This window comes from Salmo salar, chromosome 27, assembly GCF_965601325.2.
Source record: "Salmo salar chromosome 27, fSalSal1, whole genome shotgun sequence".
Taxonomy (NCBI): Eukaryota; Metazoa; Chordata; class Actinopteri; order Salmoniformes; family Salmonidae; genus Salmo; species Salmo salar.
The window spans coordinates 27,702,501-27,710,000 of record NC_138317.1 but is presented as its reverse complement, the minus strand read 5'-3'; the positions used below and the strand labels follow the sequence as shown (position 1 = coordinate 27,710,000).

The following is a 7,500-nucleotide window of genomic DNA, read 5'->3' as shown; positions in this document are numbered from 1 at the left end:
TAGTCCTTAATAGCTGATTCTAAGTTTAGTAAATTATCATGTATATGTTTTTGTTATTGGTTCTTTGTTATGTGCCCGAAAAGGTTGGAAAAGTGGTTTATCTGTACATCTCCATTTTGGATAGGTAGCTCTTCGTGTTGTTTTTCTTTAGTGTGTTAAAATATTCACAGAAGTGATTTGATTTAATGGATTCTTTAATGACATTGAGCTGTTTTCTGGTGTGCTGTTTCTTATTTTTTCTTAGTGTATTTCTTTATTGTTTTACCGTGGTGAAGGCGTAAGCAAAGGTTTTCTGAGTCTAGGTGTTTTTGGTTGGAAAGTTTTCTCAATTTCTTTCTTAGATTTTATCTAGTCTTCATCAAACCATTTGTCATTGTTGTTAGTTTTGTTATGTTTTCTATCAGAATTTTAAATGTTAGCTTATAGGTCATATATATTGTTCAAAATTCCTAGGAGGGATTGGATTTGTTGTTGGCCAATAGTTTTTTGGTAGGTTTTTGGTAGGTTTGGTAGGTTTCTACGCTACCTTCCTTCTTAAAAGTATGCCGTTTCGGCTTTGATGCCTCATGGTTGACTGTTGTTCTGCTACCCCTCTCCTCCCCTCCCTCTCAGTGAGTTTCAGTATGGTTCACTGTTGTTCTGCTACCTCTCTCCTCCCCTCCCTTTCAGTGAGTTTCAGTATGGTTGACTGTTGTTCTGCTACCCCTCTCCTCCCCTCCCTCTCAGTGAGTTTCAGTATGGTTGACTGTTGTTCTGCTACCCCTCTCCTCCCCTCCCTTTCAGTGAGTTTCAGTATGGTTGACTGTTGTTCTGCTACCCCTCTCCTCCCCTCCCTCTCAGTGAGTTTCAGTATGGTTCACTGTTGTTCTACTACCCCTCTCCTCCTCTCCCTCTCAGTGAGTTTCAGTATGGTTCACTGTTGTTCTGCTACCCCTCTCCTGCTCTCCCTCTCAGTGAGTTTCAGTATGGTTGACTGTTGTTCTGCTACCCCTCTCCTCCCCTCCCTCTCAGTGAGTTTCAGTATGGTTGACTGTTGTTCTGCTACCCCTCTCCTCCCCTCCCTTTAGGTAAGTTTCAGTATGGTTGACTGTTGTCCTGCTACCCCTCTCCTCCCCTCCCTTTCAGTGAGTTTCAGTATGGTTCACTGTTGTTCTGCTACCCCTCTCCTCCTCTCCCTCTCAGTGAGTTTCAGTATGGTTGACTATTGTTCTGCTACCCCTCTCCTCCCCTCCCTTTCAGTGAGTTTCAGTATGGTTCACTGTTGTTCTGCTACCCTTCTCCTCCTCTCCCTCTCAGTGAGTTTCAGTATGGTTCACTGTTGTTCTGCTACCCCTCTCCTCCCCTCCCTCTCAGTGAGTTTCAGTATGGTTGACTGTTGTTCTGCTACCCCTCTCCTCCTCTCCCTCTCAGTGAGTTTCAGTATGGTTGACTGTTGTTCTGCTACCCCTCTCCTCCCCTCCCTTTAGGTAAGTTTCAGTATGGTTGACTGTTGTCCTGCTACCCCTCTCCTCCCCTCCCTTTCAGTGAGTTTCAGTATGGTTCACTGTTGTTCTGCTACCCCTCTCCTCCTCTCCCTCTCAGTGAGTTTCAGTATGGTTCACTGTTGTTCTGCTACCCCTCTCCTCCTCTCCCTCTCAGTGAGTTTCAGTATGGTTCACTGTTGTTCTGCTACCCCTCTCCTCCCCTCCCTCTCAGTGAGTTTCAGTATGGTTGACTGTTGTTCTGCTACCCCTCTCCTCCTCTCTCTCTCAGTGAGTTTCAGTATGGTTCACTGTTGTTCTGCTACCCCTCTCCTCCCCTCCCTTTCAGTGAGTTTCAGTATGGTTCACTGTTGTTCTGCTACCCCTATCCTCCTCTCCCTTTCAGTGAGTTTCAGTATGGTTCACTGTTGTTCTGCTACCCCTCTCCTCCTCTCCCTCTCAGTGAGTTTCAGTATGGTTCACTGTTGTTCTGCTACCCCTCTCCTCCTCTCCCTCTCAGTGAGTTTCAGTATGGTTCACTGTTGTTCTGCTACCCCTCTCCTCCCCTCCCTTTCAGTGAGTTTCAGTATGGTTCACTGTTGTTCTGCTACCCCTCTCCACCTCTCCCTCTCAGTGAGTTTCAGTATGGTTCACTGTTGTTCTGCTACCCCTCTCCTCCCCTCCCTTTCAGTGAGTTTCAGTATGGTTCACTGTTGTTCTGCTACCCCTCTCCTCCCCTCCCTTTCAGTGAGTTTCAGTATGGTTGACTGTTGTTCTGCTACCCCTCTCCTCCCCTCCCTTTCAGTGAGTTTCAGTATGGTTGACTGTTGTTCTGCTACCCCTCTCCTCCCCTCCCTTTCAGTGAGTTTCAGTATGGTTGACTGTTGTTCTGCTACCCCTCTCCTCCCCTCCCTTTCAGTGAGTTTCAGTATGGTTGACTGTTGTTCTGCTACCCCTCTCCACCTCTCCCTCTCAGTGAGTTTCAGTATGGTTGACTGTTGTTCTGCTACCCTTCTCCTCCCCTCCCTTTCAGTGAGTTTCAGTATGGTTGACTATTGTTCTGCTACCCCTCTCCTCCCCTCCCTTTCAGTGAGTTTCAGTATGGTTGACTGTTGTTCTGCTACCCCTCTCCTCCCCTCCCTTTCAGTGAGTTTCAGTATGGTTCACTGTTGTTCTGCTACCCCTCTCCTCCTCTCCCTCTCAGTGAGTTTCAGTATGGTTGACTATTGTTCTGCTACCCCTCTCCTCCTCTCCCTCTCAGTGAGTTTCAGTATGGTTGACTATTGTTCTGCTACCCCTCTCCTCCTCTCCCTCTCAGTGAGTTTCAGTATGGTTGACTGTTGTTCTGCTACCCCTCTCCTCCCCACCCTTTCAGTGAGTTTCAGTATGGTTGACTATTGTTCTGCTACCCCTTTCCTCCTCTCCCTCTCAGTGAGTTTCAGTATGGTTGACTGTTGTTCTGCTACCCCTTTCCTCCTCTCCCTCTCAGTGAGTTTCAGTATGGTTGACTATTGCTCTGCTACCCCTCTCCTCCTCTCCCTCTTAGTGAGTTTCAGTTGACTGCACTCGCTTCTAAATAAACAACACACTAACTAATTGAATTACAGAGCGTGGCTAATTTGCTGCTACGGTAACAGACAAGTCTTCCTCACCGTGCAGGAGCTGTTATTGTGAGCTGAGTTGACCGTAAATCTGAAAACACATTTAACTAGATCAGCCCCCACTGTAGCTCCGTTGACCATAGATCTAAAACAGATTGACCCACAAAGACAGAGGGCCACTATCCTAATCCTAATTGACTGACTTGTAAAAAAGTACTCTGCCATGTCACCCTTTTACCTACTACAAATAGAGATGTCAGAATGAACAGTGTTACAGTAAGAGCCCACCGATAACATGGGCTCTGATTTGGTAGTATATGAGGTAACCATGTAACCATGAGAGGCTTGAAGCAGAAGGTGACCTTAAGCAATTCTAAGAACAGTTCGCCCAACCCCAATACTAACCTGAACAATTAGGGGAGTTAACTCAAAACTAAACCTAAGTCAGTGGTTAGGGTTAACATCTACCTACTCCCCAGGGAGAGAGACAGTAAGCAAAGAAGTCAACCCCACAACACCAACAGGAAGCAGCGATGTGTTTAGGCCTAGGTGGGTCTGGCATGTCTACTGGGATGCATTAGCACTGTGTGTCTGTGCTTCCTAATATAACACTCATCTCCTCTCCTCACTGCAGAAGAGAACATCTCATATTTGTTTGGAAATCAACTTTATTTAGGTCAGCTAACACAACAGCGACTGCTTGTAGTGTAGTTCTGCTTTCTGTGAGGAGGAGGGAGATGGCCCTCTACCCTCTAGTGGGGAGGAGGGACAGTGCACTGAGCTGAGCACAGTGGTTTCTCTCTGCAGTAGTAGTAGCTGTAGTAATTGATATGGGTTCATTCGTTTTTATTTTTTTACTGGTATGGGTTCATGACATTTTACCTGTGTGTTTGTGAGGGCCGGTAGCTTGGTTATGGAGGTGTGTGTAGGTGTGTATGGGAGGGATGGTAGCTTGGTTATGGAGGTGTGTGTAGGTGTGTATGGGAGGGATGCATGTTCTGTCTCTGTGTTGCAGTTCATATTGTTAGTGAAAAGCTTTTACTCTGCATATCGTTGAATGTCGCAGTACTATTTCACTGTCTGTGTGTGTTTGTGTGTTTGTGTGTGTGTGTGTGTGTGTGTGTGTGTGTGTTTGTGTATCACGCTCTTTCAATGGCCTCTTTCTCATAATCTCTCTAATCTCTTGCTCTCTTTATCCCCTTCCTTCCTTCCTTCCTTCCTTCCTTCCTTCCTTCCTTCCTTCCTTCCTTCCTTCCTTCCTTCCTTCCTTCCTTCCTTCCTTCCTTCCTTCCTTCCTTCCTTCCTTCCTTCCTTCCTTCCTTCCTTCCTCCCTCCTTATCTCTCACATTCTCCCCTTCTCAGTATGTCACCTTCCCTTCCTCGTTCTATCTCAATCCCTCCCTCCCCTCCTCCCTGTCTCCCTCTCTCTTTGTGAGTGTAGTGTGGGCAGCCTGCCAGCTGGCGTGCATGTTTTCTGAATGAATACCTGATGAAGTTGGTGGAGGGAGGCGTGGGAGGAGCCGTGTGTGTGTGTGTGTGTGTGTGTGCTCTGCTCTCTCCTACGGAGCACACCCCTCTCCACCAGGACTCTGTTTGGGATTTTCTGCTTCGTTCCGGGTGGAGGGAGAGAGAGAAAGAAAGCTAGAAAGAGAGTGTGAGAGAGAGAGGCACCCTCTAGGGCTTTTTGTAAGAGAGAAGGACAGTGTGAGCTAAGAAGAGAGAGAAGAGAGAGGGAGAGGCAGAGAGAGAGTGAGAGAGAGAGTGACAGTGAGAGGCAGGCTGTTAGCATGCAGCAGGAGAAGGCCACTCCAGAAGGCTACTCCAGAAGGCTACTCCAGAAGGCTACTCCAGACACACTGGTAAGCCACTTCAGACAACTTGTCCTCACACTGAGTGTCTGTCTATCTGTCCTGTGTCTGCTGTTTGGTTGTACTATACTGTACTATACTGTACTGTACTATACTATACTGTATTATACTGTACTGACGTGTCTTGTCTGTCTGTGGTTCCTCTCACAAGGTGTTTCCTCTGTCTTCTGTTCTCTCTCTCCGGTCCTCTCTGTCTGTCTGTCTGTCTGTCTGTCTGTCTGTCTGTCTGTCTGTCTGTCTGTCTGTCTGTCTGTCTGTCTGTCTGTCTGTCTGTCTGTCTGTCTGTCTGTCTGTCTGTCTGTCTGTCTGTCTGTCTGTCTGTCTGTCTGTCTGTCTGTCTGTCTGTCTGTCTGTCTGCTCTTCTTTCCCCTACTCTCTCCCTCTCTGTTTCTCTCTGCTGTTGCTATTTATCTCCCTTCTTCCTCTTTCTCTCTCTCTCTCTCTACTCTACATGGTGTGTAAGTGAGCAGGGGAAGAGGAGAGGGCATGCCTGCCTGCCCTCCCCTTAAAGAGACACACACTGACGGAGAGAGAAAGGAAAGGAGAAAGAAAGAAGGAGAGATAGATTAAGGTGGAGGGAGGAGGGAAGGGAGAAGGGGGACAGAGAGGGAGAAAGAGGTGAAGGGAGAGAGAGAGAATTGAATTGAGAGAGAGCGAGCGAGAGAGCGAGGTACTCCTGGTGCAGAGTTGTACTACGCACCACAAGAGCTCGAGAACTCAAACTATATTTAGCTCTGAGATAATGTATCACGCTGTAGTTATCCCTGTGAGGACTGGACAGGGGAGAGGGTAGTACTCACACACACACTATATGTACTGTATTACACACTCACACACAAGCAGTCAGTTTGTGCAGACACGCCAACACCTCTATGACAGTTGAGAACACAGTTTGCATGTTATTTGTGTTTGTTCCAACATGTTCTTGTTGACAATATACTAGGCTAGTCTAAGATACTGCTGCTGGCCTAAAGACCTTTCATTCCATATTGACATGAATACATTAGTAAAAGATGACATATTCCCCAAAACATGCATATTTCATGAAAACAGAAATACTGGGTGGTATCACCTATGTATTTTACAGTACCTTCAGAAAGTGTTCACACCTCTTGACTTTTCCCACATGTTGTTGTGATACAGCCTGAATGTAAAATGGATTAAATAGAGATGTTTTGTCATTGGCCTACATACAATAACCCATCATGTCAAAGTGGAATTATGTTTTTCGAAATGTTTACAAATGAATCAAAAATTAAAAGCTGAAATGTCTTGAGTCAAGTATTCAGCCCCTTTGTTATAGCAAGACTAAATAGTTTCAGGACTAAACGTTTGTTATAGCAAGACTAAATAGTTTCAGGACTAAACATTTGTTATAGCAAGACTAAATAGTTTCAGGACTAAACGTTTGTTATAGCAAGACTAAATAGTTTCAGGACTAAACGTTTGTTATAGCAAGACTAAATAGTTTCAGGACTAAACATTTGTTATAGCAAGACTAAATAGTTTCAGGACTAAACGTTTGTTATAGCAAGACTAAATAGTTTCAGGACTAAACGTTTGTTATAGCAAGACTAAATAGTTTCAGGACTAAACGTTTGTTATAGCAAGACTAAATAGTTTCAGGACTAAACGTTTGCTTAACAAGTCACATAAGAAGTTGCATGGACTCACTCTGTGTGAAATAATAGTGTTTAACATGATTTTTGAATGACTACCTCATCTCTATACCAAACACATACAATTATCTGTTAGGTCCCTCAGTCGAGCAGTGAATTTCAAACACAGATTCAACCACAAAGACCAGGGAGGTTTTGCAATTCCTCGCATGGTCAACTATTGGTAGATAGATGATTTAAAAAAAGTAGATATTGAATATTCCTTTGAGCATGGTGAAGTTATTAATTACACTTTGGATGGTGTATCAATATACCCAGTCACTTCAAAGATACAAGCATCCTTCCTAACTCATTTGCCGGAGAGGAAGGAAACCAATGAGGAGGCCCATGGGGACTTGAAAAGAGTTACATAGTTTAATGGCATTGTAATTACAAAAATGTTAACTTTTTGTCCGGATGAATGTGGGTTTGGCGGATGCCAGGAGAACACTACCTACCCGAATGCATAGTGGCAACTGTAAAGTTTGGTGGAGGAGGAATAATGATCTCAGTCTGTTTTTCATGGTTCGGTCTAGGCCCCTTAGTTCCAGTGAAGGGAAATCTTAACGCTATGGCATACAATGACTTTCTAGATGATTGTGTACTTCCAACTTTGGGGAAGTCCCTTTCCTGTTTCAGCATGACAATTCCCCCGTGCACAAAGTGAGGTCCATATAGAAAAGATTGGTGTAGAAAAACTTGACTGGCCTGCACAGAGCCCTGACCTCAACCCCACCAAACACATTTGGGATGAATTGGAACGCCGACTGCGAACCAGGCCTAATCGCCCAACATCAGTGCCCGACCTCACTAATGCTCTTGTGGCTGAATTGAAGAAAGTCTCTGCAACAATGTACCAACATCTAGTGGAAAGCCTTCCCCGGAGAGTGGAGGCTGTTATAGCAGCAAAGCA

General features: G+C 45.3%; 1 protein-coding gene across 2 annotated transcripts in view; it reads left to right on the top strand.

Moving 5' to 3' along the window:
- Positions 1 to 7,500, top strand: part of atxn1a (ataxin 1a) — a 164,520-nt gene that overhangs the window by 134,073 nt on the left and 22,947 nt on the right. Inside the window, exon 1 of one of the 2 annotated variants that reach the window (XM_014178255.3) lies at positions 4,488 to 4,920. The exons of the other annotated variant lie outside the window; for it this stretch is intronic. The gene's annotated coding sequence lies outside the window, so the exon portion shown is untranslated. Of the gene's footprint in view, positions 1 to 4,487; positions 4,921 to 7,500 lie in introns of those variants that run through there. 2 annotated transcript variants of the gene reach the window in all.